Source organism: Diabrotica undecimpunctata, chromosome 8 (genome assembly GCF_040954645.1).
Source record: "Diabrotica undecimpunctata isolate CICGRU chromosome 8, icDiaUnde3, whole genome shotgun sequence".
NCBI classification, from domain to species: Eukaryota; Metazoa; Arthropoda; class Insecta; order Coleoptera; family Chrysomelidae; genus Diabrotica; species Diabrotica undecimpunctata.
The window spans coordinates 23,740,339-23,758,825 of NC_092810.1; the positions used below are offsets into that span (position 1 = coordinate 23,740,339).

General features: G+C 33.5%; 1 protein-coding gene across 2 annotated transcripts in view; it reads left to right on the top strand.

The window, feature by feature from the left end:
* The window catches only part of LOC140447286 (galactokinase-like), a 45,248-nt gene that overhangs the window by 2,035 nt on the left and 24,726 nt on the right, over nt 1-18,487 (top strand). Inside the window, exon 1 of one of the 2 annotated variants that reach the window (XM_072539859.1) lies at nt 7,274-7,431. The exons of the other annotated variant lie outside the window; for it this stretch is intronic. The gene's annotated coding sequence lies outside the window, so the exon portion shown is untranslated. Of the gene's footprint in view, nt 1-7,273; nt 7,432-18,487 lie in introns of those variants that run through there. 2 annotated transcript variants of the gene reach the window in all.

Here is an 18,487-nt window from a genome sequence, read left to right on the forward strand (position 1 = left end):
AGATTTTTGCGTAATAATCCTGGTAGATTAGTGACACAGTATCAGGTATCTAAACTTCTTGGAGAGGCATTTCCATTTGCAGCTACTCCAACTATTGCGGTAAAGTGGTTTGGAAAATGTGGCATAGTTCCTATAAACAGACAGAAGCGGAAAATTAATAACTGGGTGTTGAATACCAAGAGGAAACTTCTGCTGTGGTGCCAGGAAAAAATTTGGTAGATTCGCAACAAGATATTCCTCGACGTCAAGAGACACCACTTGCAAGTAAAGAGAATCGGTCTTCTGGAGAGATAGATTTCCAACCAGCAACCTCTGCATCCAACGCTTCAGTTCCTATGTTTTTCAATGACCACAGACAAAAGACTAAAGACTCGCCAAAGCCAAGTACTTCAACATTTCAGCCCGGTCCACTGCCTTATTTTAGTACTTTATGTGATTTAATCAGCAACTCCAAGGGTAAGGGGCACTATACTTTTGCTGTAAGCCCACATAATATTGTTCCAATCCCTAAAGCAAATATTATCAAACGAGAAAATAAGCGAAAAAAAGGAACAGCTGCAGTTTTGACCTCAAGCTCTTTCAAGATGGAACTAGTAGCCGTAAAAGCAGAAAAAAAGAAAAGGAAAGGCTTAAGAAAATAAAGCTGGAACTGAAAAAAGGAAAACAGAGTAACAAGAGGAATGAAGGAAGCAAAGAAAAATTTAAAGGAAAGCAGAAAACGAAATCAAAATCAGCGAAGTGTGCTTTATTTAATGACTCGAACAGTGACGTGAGTGATACTGATTGCCTTTTCTGCGGGGACTTATATTCCAAGTCAAGGGAAAATGAAGGATGGATTAAGTGTTCGGGCTGTTAACGATGGGCACATGAAGCTTGTGCTGGTGAGAAGAAGAAGACAATGACTTTATTTGTGACGTTTGTAAAGAAACTCGGTGTGAAACTTTCTTTTTCTACGATGGCAATAATGTTTTTATTTTAAAAATACACTTTCATTTAGTATACATATTCAGTTTAAATTTTGTATTTTAGATCGGACAAAGTGGCCACCTCATGGCCATTTCTACCTCCGGTCATTGTTTTTCCTCGTAAAAAGTTTAACACGATTATGCTAAATGGTGCTCCGCCAGGACCATTATGACTAGCTAATCCAAGTGGATGGATGACCGCCGAATTATTCAGGCAAATATTAGATCATTTTATTAAGCTTACTGATGCTAGAAAAGAAAACCCATGTTTATTAATATATGACAATCACGAATCCCATGTTTATGTATCTGGAAATAGCAGAAAAAGCAAAAGCTAATGGGATAATAATTTTAACCTTACCCCAAAATACAAGCCATAAGATACAGCCTTTGAACAAATCAGTTTTTTTTTTTCGTTCAAAAACTATTACAATAGTACGATTGATTCATGGCTTTTTAACCACCAAATGGCACCAAATGTACCAAATGCTGGTATTGTCTACTCAAAATCAATGAGACCTCAAAATATCATGAATGACTTTAAATCCACAGGTATCTACCCTTTTAGTAAACATATTTTTAATAAAACTGATTTTCTATTATTGTCGGTTACTGATAGACAGATTGATGATTTTGAAAACTATAACGGACACAAAGCTATGGTTGTACTAAGATATTCTACCAATCACGAAGAAAATGTATCTGTATCTTCATCTTCAGTTAATATAGCTTCTACTTCATCTAATATAACCCAAGAATCTGAACCGAACTCCACTCTTGAAATACCTTCGACATCAAAAAGTCCTTTTATTACCCCATTCGACATACGCAGTTTTCCTAAGGCTGCACCCAGAAAAAATTCAAATCGTAGACGGAAATCAAGGAAAAGTGTCATTTTAACTAGTACACCAGAAATGAAAGATCTTTCTTATAAAACGGAAGATAAGAAAACCCCCACAACTAAGAGTAGGTGTAAGAAATATTTGTAAAGCTTTAAGTACAAAAGGCTGTAAAAAGGACCCTCCCAGAAAAAAGACCAAGCCAGGTGAAAGTGTTTCAGAGACGGATACCGGAAGTTTAGAGTTAGCAGACTCTTCAGATAATGAATTAAGTTCTCCTATGATGCAGAAACAAAAGGATGACAGAATCTTACGCAATTGCTGAAAATACTGATATTTTAAAAGACTCTTTTGTGTTAGTGAAATTTGAGTAGAACATCCATTACCAATCCGTTTCCAATTCATTTTACTTTCCAGATGTTCCTGATATTCATATGGGTTGGAAATCTGTTTTTGTTATGTTATTGCCAGCACCTATATATATACAGAAAACAAGCGACTATCTTGCGATTTGGTTTGAAGTTTAACAATTTTATTGTACGATAACTTGAAGAAATAATAAATATTATTTGTATTTAATCCTTGTTTTTAATACGTTTCATTGTGTAGTACTAAAACAAATTCAGTATTGCATATTTTTGAAAATTTTTAAGTTACTATTTTTACTTTACTCATACTACCAGTGGCGCACCTATAATTTTCCAGTGGGTGGGCTTTTGGTTGGGCACCGAATTTTTTTTATTCTACCTACCTCCATTTTGAGTGCTTAAAATTTGTGAGTAACAGTGTCGGAATGGTACCCTAGGGAGGGGGGTTTAACCCCCAAACCCCCCGAGTGCGCCACTGTTACTTACTATCAAATTTTATAGACAAAAGCATTTCCTAAAAAATGTGTCATTGTGTACGAGTCTTCCCTACTTACCTCTTATCTCTCCACAAAACAATACCAACTTAATTCCTTTTGGTCTAATATAAAACTAATTTATACAACTCCGTTTTTGTTTATTTTAGTTTTATATATTTTGTAGTCAAATTTTCCAGTTGTTTTAATATAATATATTTCTTATAAAATTATCTAGACATTCCTTAGAGCAGTTTTATTCATTTTGATCGCGGAACAACAAGAAATTGATCAGCGGAGGAGATATGTCGCAGCCAGATGGTTAAATTAGCCGTTCGATAGAACAGCTAGCCCTTTGTTTGAACAACGCCATTCAATCACATGTCTGAATGTCGATTAGCCGAGTGGCTGACGACCACGAAGATAACGTTTAACGACAGGTCAGCTCGACGATGGTCAGTCGTTTAAGCAAATAGCTAATTTAAATAATCATCTAGTTGCACATCTAACCCTTTCATTTAATTGAACAACGGTTATAATGTCTTACTTATGAAATAATGTTATACTTACTTCACAGATGAGGTTATTAATTGTTTGTAAATATATTGGAGTATCTAAAATTTCATCATCACAGCTTTCCGTTGATGAGTGTAATTCTTGTCTCACAAACCAATTTTTAATAGTTCCTGTTTTTGTGCCGATTCCATAAACTCCATTTCTAAAATCCACAATTTTTCCTTTGATATTTTTGGTGTCCAAAGGTTCACGATCAACTTTCGGTAGATTTATCGGGACACTACTGCCATTAAGTAGAGGTGTCAGTTTTTTTGCTGTGTTCTCAAACATTTTTTCAGCTGCACGTTTTAAACTTTTGTGGGTCTCATTTCTCTGAAATAGTATGTTTTCTTCCATTTTGCATCTAAAACGCAGTACTGTGGAACCAAAACCTATCTCTCCTACTACAAACAACCTACATGTGACATGAACAGGATTATTGCAAGACTTACAGCTATGGGTACTAGTGGTAGGATTCTGACATGTAACACAAATTAGTTCAATCTACTTTAACTGACTAGATTTTTCATCAATGTTATTAGCATCAACATTTGTAGAGTAATTGTCACCTAGATTTGAGGAACTACTAGCTTCCTATCAGTCTTAAATACTTCACAATTCTCAGGATTTTCAGGTTGTTCGACTAATGTCTCTGTGATTTGAGTTTCATCATTCTATGCTACGTTCGATCTCTCGGTGTTAAACTCTGATGCTGTATCTCAGTACTATCGTCACATTTCCCATTTTTTTATTTTTGTAACTGTTCTTCTGTTTCAATGTTCATCAAGAATTGGGAGGGTATATTAGTACCTTTTAAACTAGCTTTAGGATTACTACCAAACAATGCTTTATAAGGAGACCTCCCGATGATTCGATGAAATGAAGAATTTTTTTGATAAACTCATAAAACGGTCGTAAACCATAGGCGTTCCTGAGGTGTTTATTCGATAAATAATAATATAATATTTTTTTTATACTGTTATATATATATATATATATATATATATATATATATATATATATATATATATATAATATTAATAATATTTTAATACTAATATATTTAGCAAAAAAACAATTAAAACTTTTACGGCTAATGTTATGTAATTATATTATATTAATAAAAATAAGAATTTAACCATTAACAATTTTGTAAATAAGAATACCTTATCTCTTTGGATATTTCAATACTAATCTTCGCGCTTAATCACTTTACTAGAAAACCTGGAATTCATATCCGAAGGTACTATTCGTTGCAAGATAATTAGGATGGAATTCCCCAGATTTTTAATAATATAATGGGTATGCTTTGGCCACGTGCCTCGTTTGTTCAGTTTATATTTGAAACTTAACTTAAAAGGGTGAAGTTATTACGAACGAAAACAATTTTTTTGTTTAGTACGTTTTTGATCGCATGTAATTTACGGCTCGTCGGTGTGTCCGCGTCTACGGCAGTAATTAGCGTCTCGAATATTTCTTTTGCGAATTATATGCAGTGCGTGAGTGATTTTTTATTCCATATACCTACGAACATATACGTACCTTTCGCTCGTGCTTGTTTTGTTGGATTGTTTGTGATGGCTTCATCATCAACATCATCAAGTTTTACACCGGTACTGTTGCGTACAGTCAGTAAGTCTGTCTATTTACCAAGAGAGAAGACTATTGTCCTGAATGTTCACGATGCTCTGGTTTCTCAGAATCCCACAAACACTGTTCGCAACATAGTCGAAAGTTGTGCCAACATGACTGGCGTAGGAGAGTCAACTATATATAGGTTCCTATCAGAAAGAAAAAAACACGGTATAGCTAACCCAAACACAAACGAACACTTAAAGAGAGGGAAAAAGCCTATTGAAATTGATGAATTTGCCAAAAATGGTATTCGAAGGAAAATTCATGGATTTTTTTTCAAAAAAGAAATACCAAACCTAAACAAAATTTTACAAGAAGTTAGAGACGACCCGGATTTGCCTCATATCGGACGAACTAAATTGTGGCAAGTTTTAAAAGAATTAAATTTCCGGTGGGAGAAATCAGACCGAAAATCACTTTTGATTGACCGGGAGGAGATAATATGTTGGAGAAGAAATTATCTAAGATCCATACGAAAATTCCGGGCTGAAGGAAGGCCCATATTCTACCAGGGATGAAACGTGGGTAAACTCAGGTCATACTCTAAAAAAAATTTGGTCAGATAAAAATATATTAAACTCCAGGCAAGCCTTTATGGAAGGTTGGTCTACTGGTATCCCCCCACCTTCTGGTAAAGGCAGTAGATTAATAATATCTCACATTGGCAGTGAAAAAGGATTTGTTAAGCATGGTTTGTTGGAATTTCAGTCCAAAAGCACAAAAGACTATCACGAGGAGATGACAGCTGATGTTTTCGAAGGGTATTTTGAGCAGATGATTGAACACATACCACCAAATTCAATTATAGTATTAGATAATGCACCTTATCATTCACGACTAGTAGAAAGACTTCCAACGACTGCGTGGAAGAAACAGGATATTCTTGACTGGCTGCGGAATAAGTATCTGCGTTACGAAGATGGAATGGTAAAAGCAGAACTTCTAAAAATTGCCTGGCAACACAAATCTAAGATCAAGGAATACGTAGTTGACAAAATGGCGGAAAGGCGAAACATTACAGTCCTTAGACTTCCACCCTACCACTGCGAAATAAATCCAATTGAACTCATTTGGGCACAAATGAAAAGTTATGTGGCTAGAAAAAATACGTCATATAAAATACTTGTTATACGAGTCTTTACAACATATTACAGAACAAAACTGGAAAGATGCAGTAAGGCATGTAATAGAAGAAGAACAAAAAATGTGGGATCTTGATAACATAATTGATGCGACCGTAGAGACACAACCGCTAATTATTAACCCTCAAGATGACTCGGATTCCGAAGTTGATCCTATTTATTTTGAATTTGAATAGTTTTCTAATCGTAATTATATAAGGTAAGTAATAATAGTTGTAATCGTAAGGTATTAAAGGGGAAAGGCGCAAAATGTCGCCTGTCAAAATGTTCAATGTGTTTTAAATGTATCCATTTTTTTTTCAAATCCTGAGAAAACTAAACAGCATTTTTGAAAAATTTAAAGGCAGAATGAAATATTTATTAGAATAAATAAAAAGTTTCTTTTGCATGCAATATTTTCAATTAAAAATTATACTATATTTTCTCTTTTATTTTCACCCCTGTTACATAACATATTAAAATAAATATTGTAGAAGTTTTCAGGGACTTTCTGCCCTCAGTAATAATGTAATCTTTCATTCTGCGTTTAAATTTTTCAAAAATATTTATTAGTTTTCTACGGATTCCAAAAATAATGGATACATTTAAAACACATTGGAAATTATGCCAGGCGACATTTGGCGCCTTTCCCCTTAATTAAATAAATGTATCTTTTACAAATGGCAAGAAACTTTTTATTTTTGAATAAAATAAAGAAGTTTTATTAAAAAATACAATTTACATAAGTACAATTTAAAAAATATATTTATTTAGTTCAAAACAATGTTTCAATCATATACTCTACGACACTGGTGTAACACATCTGTAACCATTCAAAATACCCTCGTAATAGGATTATAAGGTATTGTATTCCTTCAGATACAAGGTGGGTTAGTCGAAAACATCTTAAACTGTCAGTTTCAAGTTGATTTTTACTATTATATCGTATTACCTATCCTCTCTGTATTTCAGTTTTCTAATTAGCGTTAAACTTGTAGTGAGCTATCGACAAATTGTGAACCGGGTATAGTCGTGTGATTGAATGGCGTTATTCAATAAAAGGGCTAGCTGTTAAATCGGACGGCTAATTTAACCATCTGACTGCGACATTATACATCACCTGAAAAATATTTCGTTACAAAATGATTAATCTGATTATGACGTATTTCAATGAACTCCATTTTCGCGTTTCTAAATTTATTTTCAAAAAAATAACTTTTCATATGTAAACAAAAATTATTGATAATACAACTTGTAAGGTACCTTATCATAATGCTAATTATTTGTATCGTGCAGGTCATGTACTGACATTTCTTATCAATGATAAAAATGCTAGCAGTTATCAGACGCGTTAAACGAATATGAGAACGTGCTGGTTAAAGATATATACATCAGTTAACAAACAGCATCCGCGTTAAATAGATCTTAAGTGGTCTCCGTAAGTCTGTGTGTAGTTTCAAGTGTATGGTATTATTGTAAGTGATTTTTATAATTTGGTATTTATATTAAAAGTTAGAAAAATATCATATTTGCTCAAAATTTATTGCAATAGGATTTTTTTTGTAAAACCGTGTGTATTTTCTGAAGAACTTTTGTTTCAGTGTATTATTTAGCGCTAAAATAATGAAATGATAAAGTTATATAACCTAAAATGATAAAATTCTTTGCCACTCAAGTTTTTCTACAATTATGGTTATTTTTTACACATTTATGCAGGGCCGGACTAGCTAAAAAAGGCGCCAACCTTAACCCTATACGGCAGGCGCTCGGCCCCCCATCCTTATTAGCATTTTAAATCAAACTTTTTTGAAACCCTAATGCATGTAAAGTAAATCAATATTATTGTCGAATTTTTTTAACTTTAATTTTAATTTAAATCCATAAACTTTTATCAGCCAAGGCTAGGATTCCTTTATACTCTCTATATTACCGTAGCCTAAGCGTCGCTACATTTTCTTCGAATTGGTTTCACTTTACAATACTCCAAAATAGTTGTACATTTTTTTTAAAGTGTACGGTGCAAACGTCTTAATTTTTTCACACGTTTCTTCTCCACAAAATACACATTTCCCGCTTACATTACTGATTATTGTAATGCATATAAAACTTGTTGCATTAAATTCACAAAATTGTTTTAAGACACAACGAACAAAAATATGCCACGCCACAAGACGCCGCGTGGGGAATACAGTTCTCGGCAGCTGTACGCTCCACACTTTATTTACTGTTTTAGCGACATCGCCCCATGAAAATCGTCAGATTATATTTTTTTCATAATCCTTAAAGGATTTCCTTCAAAATACAAAAAATTAAACGTGGTTGAGTATTTTAAGATGACGTTTTTTTTTTAAACTTTGTGATTCGTCCATTTCCTTACGCCTCGCTTAAATCGTCAGTTTATTGAATATACACTGTTTTTCATATACTTAACTTAAACTTGTCTTAATCAGACGCGCTCGAGTTTTTCTGAGGATCGATTTTTGTTTACTAATCTGGTGGACTGCCCTGGAAGGTTTCATATATGGTATAGGGGTACATTACAGAATACCACAAGGTTTCTCCCCATATGATTTTCTGACGCGCTCGAGTAACACGCAAAATCCTCGCTTGGGCTCTCCTAATATTGATACCTCCCATACTTTTAAGACACGCGCCAGTTTATACGCTGCAAGCCGACTTTTCACAAGAAGCTCGTAAGCTAGCTTAGTCCCAGTGTACTTAAGGCTATTGATTATGTACTGTAGAAAGGAAATACAACGTTAAAGGGATTTTATTGCTTTATATGGTCAGTGGATCTCCAAATATGAGAAAACCACAGAGTGCCATCATTTAGAGGGGTGCGTTTTTGACAAAAGTGGTGAATTTGTCCCTATGGTGCATTTGGGTAGATTCTATGTCACCTTTTAAAGGTAAAAATTTTTTTTTTTGACAAAAATATTTTAAAAAAACCAAGCAAAAAAACAGGAACACACGTGATTTTTCGTTTATGTTTTTCATTATATTTCGATAGCCCATAAAAGTCGAAAGCTTACAGGATGACTCCACATCCTATTCCAAAAAAGAATAACCGAAAAAAACAGAAACACATATATCACAGAAAGTGATGGTCAAAGAGTCAAAGAAAGCTGGGCAAAAATTAATTCTAATATCTTAGCCTCGGCCAAGGAAATTCTTGGTGAAAGAAATATAAATAAAAATAAATCGTTCCCAAGGCGAAGAACTCCATGGTTTTGTAGAAAAGTGAAGAAAAAATGTAAAGAAAATAAAAAAGCTTACTTGAAATATATTTCAACCAAAACAAAAGAGGCATACCTTAATTACAAAACAATTAGAAACGAAACACATGCACTGGTAAAAAATATAAAAATGATCACTGGAAAAGCTTTTCCAAAGAAATGGAACATGATTCTTACGGTCTGCAAAAGGAAATATGGCGCATTATAAGAGGTCAAAGAATATAGGTAAAGCAACTAATAGAACCAAAACACATAGAAAAGGGTACTTGGATTGACTACCTAAAACAGCTATATGCAGAGAAAGAACAAACGGCTCTAGAACCGGAAACACCAGAGATACCCACAAATGAAGAACTTAATATAAATTTACAATAAGTTCGAAAAATACCTTCGGAAAATTGAAAACCTGAAGAACAAAAAAAGCAGCAGGTAAAGACGAGATACCAAACGAAATACTGAAATATTTTGGAGCAGCAATGACAGGACAATTAACAAAATCAATTAATAAAATTATAAAACACAATAAAATACCGGAAGAATGGAGAACGAGCGAACTAATTCTACTATTAAAAAAAGAAGATAAAAACAGCCAGAAAACTACAGAGGTATAAACATGTTAAATACTACGCTAAAACGCTAAAAGTTACAACTAAAATTTTACACGTGCCAAAAATCAGAGGATAAGTTTAGCAGATGAACAACAGGGTTTTCGTAGTGGAAGATCGTGTACAGATGCAATATTCGTTATGAAACAAATTACGGAGAAATCACTAGAGTATAACAGACCAGCATTTCTGTGTCTGATTGACCTAAAGAATGCGTTTGACAGAGTAAGACTCAAAGATTTAATCCATCTTCTGTATAATAGAGAAGTTCCCATAAATATTGCAAAAACTATCGAAAACATCTAACAAAACAACAAAATGGAAGTCAGAATAGATGGGCAACTTACAGAACCTATAGAAATAGGTAGCGGAATAAGACAAGGGGATTCACTGAGCCCCATGCTCTTCAAATTGATCATGGATGAAATCATCAAAAGCGTTAACGAAGGAGGAGGATACGGAATGGGAAACAAGGAAATAAAAATATTAAATATAGGAAAATAGAAATAAACATAAGAGCAAAAAAATTTAATATGACAATCTCATCTCAGAAAACTAAAAAATAGTAGCCATCAAAGAACCAACCAAGTGTAAAATAGAAATTGATGGCATCAGTATTGAACAAGTAATGGAAATAAAATATCTGGTAATTACACTCTCTAGTTTTAGGTATATTCAATGGTTTAATGGTATAATAAATTAAAAGGAAAAATAATTACCTTTAAAATGGTCTACTGTAGAAGGCTCTAGGACTAATTTTAAGCAAGATATGGTTCTTTAAACTTTTGTACTTTTAACGACTTTTGCTATTTACAGCAAAATGTGGAAGTTGCGTACGAAAGCTGCACTCTTCATCTTTAAAAACCATTTTAATTTTCATCGAGGACACTCTGATCAAAGGCTATCGAATTTTTACCGTCGAGTTATAAATTTTATTTAAACAATTGATTATATATAAAATCGCCGGTCGCTTGAAGCGCTGTTTCTGAGGGAACGGTTCATTCTACAGAAAAAGTGCTAATAAACATTTTTATCCGATATTATCTCAGCTATATTTCTTGTTTTTGTAACATTTTTTTCTACAGAGCACAGATTCTGGTAAATAGATGTCCCCCCCTCCCCAGTTGCAAAACTGTTTTTGGGGTCTCAAAATTGACATTCTTAGCAAAATTCAGCTTATTTGTATAATTTTTAGAAGTTTACTTGTGGTTTCCTGATTGGAGTATTCTTTCCTTGTACATTTAGGTATACAGGTATAGAAAAAAATTATCTGACTATAGGGCATTAAGAAAACGCAGCGAACTGAGAAAAAATATTATATAGACTTTTATATCCGAGAAAATAACATGTAACCACATGTCTGTGTTTGGGGGTCCATCGACCATATGAAACAATAAAACCCCTTTAACGTTGTAACTCCTTTTAGCCCTATTTTTTTGAACATAATCAATAGCCTCTTAATGCATTTGCTCCGTTACCTGCTTATAAAACACTCTGGAAAAAGTTGAACTGCTGGCGACTTTGCACGCCAGTAACCGGCTTTTGAGCGAGCTAGCTTGTAAACTATACATTAGCTTCTGCACAAGTAGCTATAATACTTGGCTACAATCAATATATTCACGATATACCCACCCAATGTATTATATTATATTAGCTTTGTTCTTTAAGTTTTTTTCACACGTCAGGTAGTTGGCTACTAGGCTACTGAGCAAATGCAACATTTTGTGTGTGCAAGACTACTAATAGAGCACTTACCGGCTTTTTACAAGCCGGCATTTACTGTTAATTACAAGCTTATTAGTTTTTTAGCTCGCCTAAGCATTTACTGTAATCGCCGTTTACTAAATTATTATTTGAGGGTCTGCACGTTGGTTATATAGATATCACTTTTCATTATCTTCATGGCAGTACTTCTTTATCTCCGGCGTGGGAAATATTAGCAAATATAACTGAACAACTTAATTATCTAAACACCACAATAAAAACATCAACTGAAACGATGATTTTATGTGCGTTTCTAGTACAACGCGATGATTAGTATTATATACGAAAGACTAAAGTTCAATGAAATAGGTTTTTTTTAAAAACAATATTATTAAATAATCTACTTCAGTCTGCGTGTTTTTATTTAAATAATCAGATAAAATTAGCGAAAACAGATTAGGCGTAAGGAATATTTGATCAAGTTGACAATTGTTTATGAATGTAAAGATTTCAATTATGTACAAAAATGATAAAATGTACTTTATAAAAGTGAATTTGAAAATTATCACAAGAATATTGTATTTTTATGGGACATTGTCTGAATTAATATGAACAGAAACAGATTTATTGACACAAAAAAGAAACACAAACCATACTGGTATATAAATATTTTAGTATTCTCAATAGTAATATAGTAAGGTATGTCCTTTAAGCCTTCTAGGCTTTACAATAAGTAGACAAAATACTCGTATCCAATTCCAAGACGTAATAGTACATGCAGACCTGTCATACAGAAGTGACCATTATTTTCAGAAGGCAAAAATAATAACGTCAATAACTAGGAAACAATGGAAAACATAAGTACCTGACAAATAATACAGCACAAAAGAGCTGGCCGACAAAATAAAATTTAAAGAAGCCTAGAGTCAGGAGATACAAGAATTCAATCGTTTAAAGAGACACTTCACGACAGATGAAATCAAAATGCTATTAAAAACTCTAAAGATAATAAGACAACTGAATTAGACGAAAAAGCTGTAGAACTGTTAAAATTAGTGAAAGAGGATAACTTGGAAGTTTTGGCAGATTGGTATTTTTTAGATATTGCAGATATTTTTCTTCATTTGTATTTCTGTATTTTCGTTTTTCTTCTATAAGCTTTATAATATCTGGTGGCATCCAGTCTTTTTTGGAACTTGGTTCTTTTTTACCCACAAACGTTTCACCAGCGTTAGGTACTGCCTCCTTCATTTCGTTCCAGACACTGTTAATATCTTTTTTTGAAGCTTCTGTGAATTCTGGTGCAATTGCTTCATATATTTGCTGTTGAAACTTTTCTCCCTCAAGTTTTGACAAATTTGGTCTTAATTTGACTTTTTTTTCTGTTGTTTTCTCAGTTTAAAGTTAACGTTGGCAAAAAGTCAATTAGAGTCTACATCAGCACTAGGATATGTTTTCACTCTTTTAAGTCCATTTCTGAATCTTTTGTTAACAAGAATGTAATCGATTTGGCTTCTTATGAGATTATTTTCATTGTCTCCTGGTGCGCTCCATATATAAAGTCTCCTTGGTGGTAATTGATAACAGGTGTTTGTGATGACTAGTTTTTTCTCTTGATAATATTGTCCTAATCGGTCTCCTCTTTCTAATCGTTTCTTATTCCTAGATCATCATTTCCTATAATATCTTCTACTCTCCCTTTACCGACTTGGTTTTAAAGTCGCCCATTATTATGTTGACTTCATGTTTTTTATGTTTCTTTAGATGTTGTAAACCTGAATAGTATAAATCTATGTCATTATCGGTGCTGCTGTATGTTGGGGCATAAATTTGAATTATAAATATGTTTATTGGGTGGATTTTCAACTGTAACATTATTATTCTTTCATTATAGGATATAAAGTTGGAGACATAAGGTTGTAGTGTTTTTTTAATCATGATTCCTGCACCATTTTTGTGCTCATCAGTACTGCCACCCGAGTAATAAAGAACAATGTCGTTATGATAGCATTGTCCAGCACTGGGCCATCTTGCTTCGCTAAGGTCAAGTTCTCTATTTTAAGTCTGCTCATTTCTAGTGCTACCGTTGCGAGTTGTCCAGTTTTATATAATGGTCGTACATTCCACGTTGCAATACGATTTATATTTTTTTTTTTTCCACCCGGAGATTATTCGCACCCCTGCCCCATTTAAGGAACGCCTGGTACTCGGAGCCGTTTTGTTTTTGTTTCTCCATTAGTGATTTTTTTTTAGATATCCTTAGGTATCTTTAATGCAGTGGTTTCTCCTTATCTCCTGCATCCTTATGCCGTTGACCACTCATGGTTCATCCGGGGTTGAGGCCACTTTGTCAATCTCAGGGCAAAAGAGTACCCTTCCACTTAGCAGTTCATTCGCCCAAAGCCGTTGACCAGTAAGCTCCCTCTCTAGTCAGCCCTAACCCTACCTTCCATTAGGGTTGATTACCCAATCTCCAGTAGGGTTGCTCAGGTTACCAGGGTTCACCCGTGTGACCATGATCATACTTCTTGGAGGTGAGGATAGAAATTCGGTAGGAGGGGTTAGAGAAGAAATATAGATATGTAGACGAGTTAGACAGGGATGCGTTTTATCGCCACTTTTGTTTAACTTTTTTCAATTTTCAAAATACTTTCAATAATATTAAAGCGGGAGGTACCATTAACGGACAATTATTCATTAATAACTTACGATGTAAAGATGACAATATGATCATTGCAAGATGCATAGAATTCGAACTAGAAAAGTAGGAAAGAAGGTGTCGACAAAGAGATAAGAGAGAGTGGCCTGGAAGATGACATGTGGAAAAACAGAGAAGAATGGAGATTAGTAATCGCAAGATGTCGGCACAAGTTTGAACGAGATATGTATATATAGATATGTCCTTTATTGGTATTTGATAAAAGCTTAAACTTGTTTTGGCATAGAATTCATTAAGTTTTTTTATAATTTTCTTTAATTGTAATACCTCGAAGCCATATCTGAACAGCAAACTCAATCATCTTAGTTTTTGTTGTACAACCCATTTTCAGTCATCTGGCCTTTCATATAGTCCACACATTTTTCTTCTGAAAGCTGGTTACGGAATGGAAAATCATCACTCCAAGTTGTTCCGATATTATACCTGTCTGGTAATGTATCTCTTGTTATTTTGACCACTTTGGTCACCTTTATTCTGCTTGTTGATTATGGCATGATTTTTTTCTGGTTAGTATCTATTTGTTTATATCCTGTACGTTACATTTTCTTCTAAAGCCTTCACTCCTCTTTTGATCTCTTTCTTACATTAAAAATATTGATCATTTTTTTAATTAAAAATGTATCAATATAAACACAATGCAATTTTCTATCACAGAAAATCTCCTATAGTTGTCATTTACTTTATCAAGACACCTGTTTATCCTAAACGGCATGGTGATATAACCATAGTGATTATATACCATCGAACCGGTTTTAAATAGAAAATCATAGTAGCCAAGAGTGATGCTGTCTACCTGTACCAAAACACACGAAATTTTATTATAGTGCGTCGATTTTGTGTAGATTTTATTTTTAGATATCAAGATAGTCTATGATCGTTGCTGCAAAGTATGTAATTCGTGTCAATAATTCATAAAAATGTAAAAGTGAAACTCGGTATTGTTCAACAGTGTCTTACCTTTTTTTATCATTACTGTTATTAGTACTAATCATGTACTAATAATTATTTACAAAGTGTTTTTTGATGGTAATCTTAATACACAGTGACAGTGAAACCTGACTAATCCCGAACCTGAGGAACGAAGTGAAACCCTCTAAAGGTTTGTATGTATTCATTATCTATCTTATAAATTTGTCTACTGCCTCACTCGAGTCCCTGAACCTCCCTTGAATGCTTCCATAACTCTCTATCTGCACATTTTGTATCCAGTGTGTCTGTATGCTTCGCAAGTCGTGGCTACGTCTTGCTGGAAAACGTCCCTGTTTGAAAAAGCGTATCCACTTAATAATTCCATTTTATAGCAGTTGTGATGGTTTGCTCTTTTCACAGCGTCTTCTACACTGGTTCTTCTTCGGATTTTTGTATTTGGAATCCGATCTTTTAAATGTAGACATAACTTTGATCGTTCCATTGAAAACTGTGTGGTTGGTTTTTTGTTAGGAGTAGGATTTCCGGAAAACAGCCAGAACACACTGATTGAAGAATTTCAATATGTTGGCAAAAGTAGAGACAAGTACTCATAATAAAAATTAATTTTTTATCGCTGATAAAAAGAGTGATACTTGTTTCGAGATTCACATTAAATACTTTATCATCAAGCCCAGTGGTAGAGACTTTACAGGTTAAGATGATAACTATATCAATGATTGTGTAAGTTAATAAGTAAAGAAATTTATTTTTTAATTATTATTTTATACAATCACTCATATATATCTTTATATATAAAAACATTTTAAACAAAGAAGAAAAGAAACTTATGTCATATAAAAACTTTCAAAATTGGCGTTTTCTAAATGTTTATATCCTTATTTGTTGCTTAGGAAGTTGCAAAATAAGTAAAAAATTTCGGTTTTTTATAAATGGTAATACCTTTTTTGAAAATAAACTTATAATATTTATGCTGTGTCTTATAGTGTTTTTCTTATAGTGTCTTATAGTGTATATCTGCGAGTTTTTCTGTCAAAATAGCAGCGTCATCTATATACATAATGTTGTTAATTGCTGTTCCATTGACCTTCATTCCAACAGTTTCCCCCTCAAGAGTCCGTCTCAAAATTTTTTCAGAGTAGGTATGCATTGAAGAAAAGTGGTGACAGCCCACAGCCTTGTCTCACCTCTCTTTTAAGTTCGATTTTTTAGGATATGTTTTTATTAAAGGGTACTATTGCTCTTTGTTTATAATATATTTTTTCTGATCTGAACGTCATGTTAGTATATTTGTTTTGATTTCAAGACTTTCATAAGCTGCTTGTACCACTTGTACTTCACTTAATCAAACGCTTTATTATAATCTATGAAACAGACGTCCATATCTTGGTTAACGTCCAAGCATCTCTGAATTAATACACCGTATGCAGTCTTAACAATATTGAAAAATCTATATTTTTAGTTACATGTTGAATGTAGTGATGTTGACCTTGACTCTCTTCTTGAGCTACTGATCCTTTTGTTATCCTCTGACTATTGTTGACTAACCCTTTGACTTCTTAGATTTAGAATTATGTGTATAAGGAAAGAAAGAAACGGTAAGTTCTGTTCTATAGATCATGCAGATTGCTGCTAAACCTTCTAATCATTGTAGATGACTGCTTTTACTTCTTGTACACCTAGAGCTAACCTGTGTTACCTTCCTGCCATCAAAATCAGAGCACTGGATGGCATGTTTATTAGAGTATTCCAGGACCATGCATGCTTGTTCTGCTACTTTTACCTGTTCCTAATTTTAGAAGCTATTGTCAATACTGATAAGTTTCATAGTCTTTAAATATCCTTACAATCTTTTCCATGAGTTAATTCATCCTAGAACATTGAATTGATTTATTTAGAAGCGCGGCCAATAAAATTAAGATAGCGATGATGATTTCCAACCTCCGATAGGAGAAGAAACCTGAAAAAGAAGAAGAACATTGACAACTAACTGCCTTATCTTGACTTTATGTACCGATGTTCGAAAGATGTTTCTGCTAACGACATCGGACTGACTGCTTCACTACGTTTGCCTTCAATGTTGCTTAATATTGTTATAGTATACAATTTTTAAAACATTATCGTATTCAGGTTGTCAAGTGTCAAGTCAGACATTGTTTCGTAATAGAATTGGTCATATCTCGTAAAACATTCGCTGTGAAGTACCATATTTGTACCCCATATTGAGAAAATCTTCAAGAACAGTTCTATCGAAATTCTTAATACTCGTAATATATAGGGCGTTATATTAAAAATAAAGAAGTTTTAGTCAACTTTCAACTAAATTTTCAATAATTATGTCAAGTTCGATCAATTTTACCTCGTTAGAGGGCGCTCTTAGCGTTTATTGGTGCATTATCTTAATACCTAATAATGGTCACGTGGTATGCGTCGGCTCAATTCAGTCCTTTCACAAAGTCTTCCTGATAAAATTTAAAAATGGAAATTCGTGTAGGAGAATGGTGAGAGGCTCGAGTTGAATCAAAACGCAACCATCTATATTTATTATGACAAGTTCCTCTAAAACGTTCAATTATTGGAACTCCCAAAGATTTACTCTGTATAATAGCTTTTCTTCCTCTATATTAGCTAATTTCGTGTTGATGTATTTAGTTTTTTTCTTGAAATTATTATAATCTTTTCTCTCTTTTTTTGTAAGTATCGTGGACGTATATAAACTGACGATCAAAGACCGATTTAATTTCACTTCTTAAAAGACACAGACAGATTAAAAACCAACGCAGTTTATTGCTATTATAAAGACGTAGGTAAAACGATGAGTCGCTTTGGTGCAATAATTCGAAATTCTGTAAATATTTTCTTTTATTTTTTTAGACCTAACGCTGACGAATTTATGATACTATTATATTTTATATTATCATAATATACGATAATAAAGGTCAAAGGTTTTCGCATCTACTTTGTAAGAATGACTTTTAGTTTTGCGTCTTTTTGCGTTCCAGGTACTTTGTATAGGTTCAAAAATTTTTATCACTTCACATTTTAAACATTTTTTCCTTGTAAAATTGTGTCTATGGTTTTCAGTAATAACAACTATATATTGGGACAAATTAAAATATACAGGGTGGCGCACCGAAAACGAAACAGATGCATTTACTGGCAGATGATTCCTTTAAAAAAAAAACGCTTGGACCCGTCGATTTTGTTATCGAGGGGGAAACAAAATTGGCATAAAATCACATTAACATTTGCAGCCCCCTAAGCGGGGGTGGCACCATCCCTAAAATCTTAAATGGAAAGGGGGGTCGAATGATCCATCATTTAAAAGGTCTTTCAACTC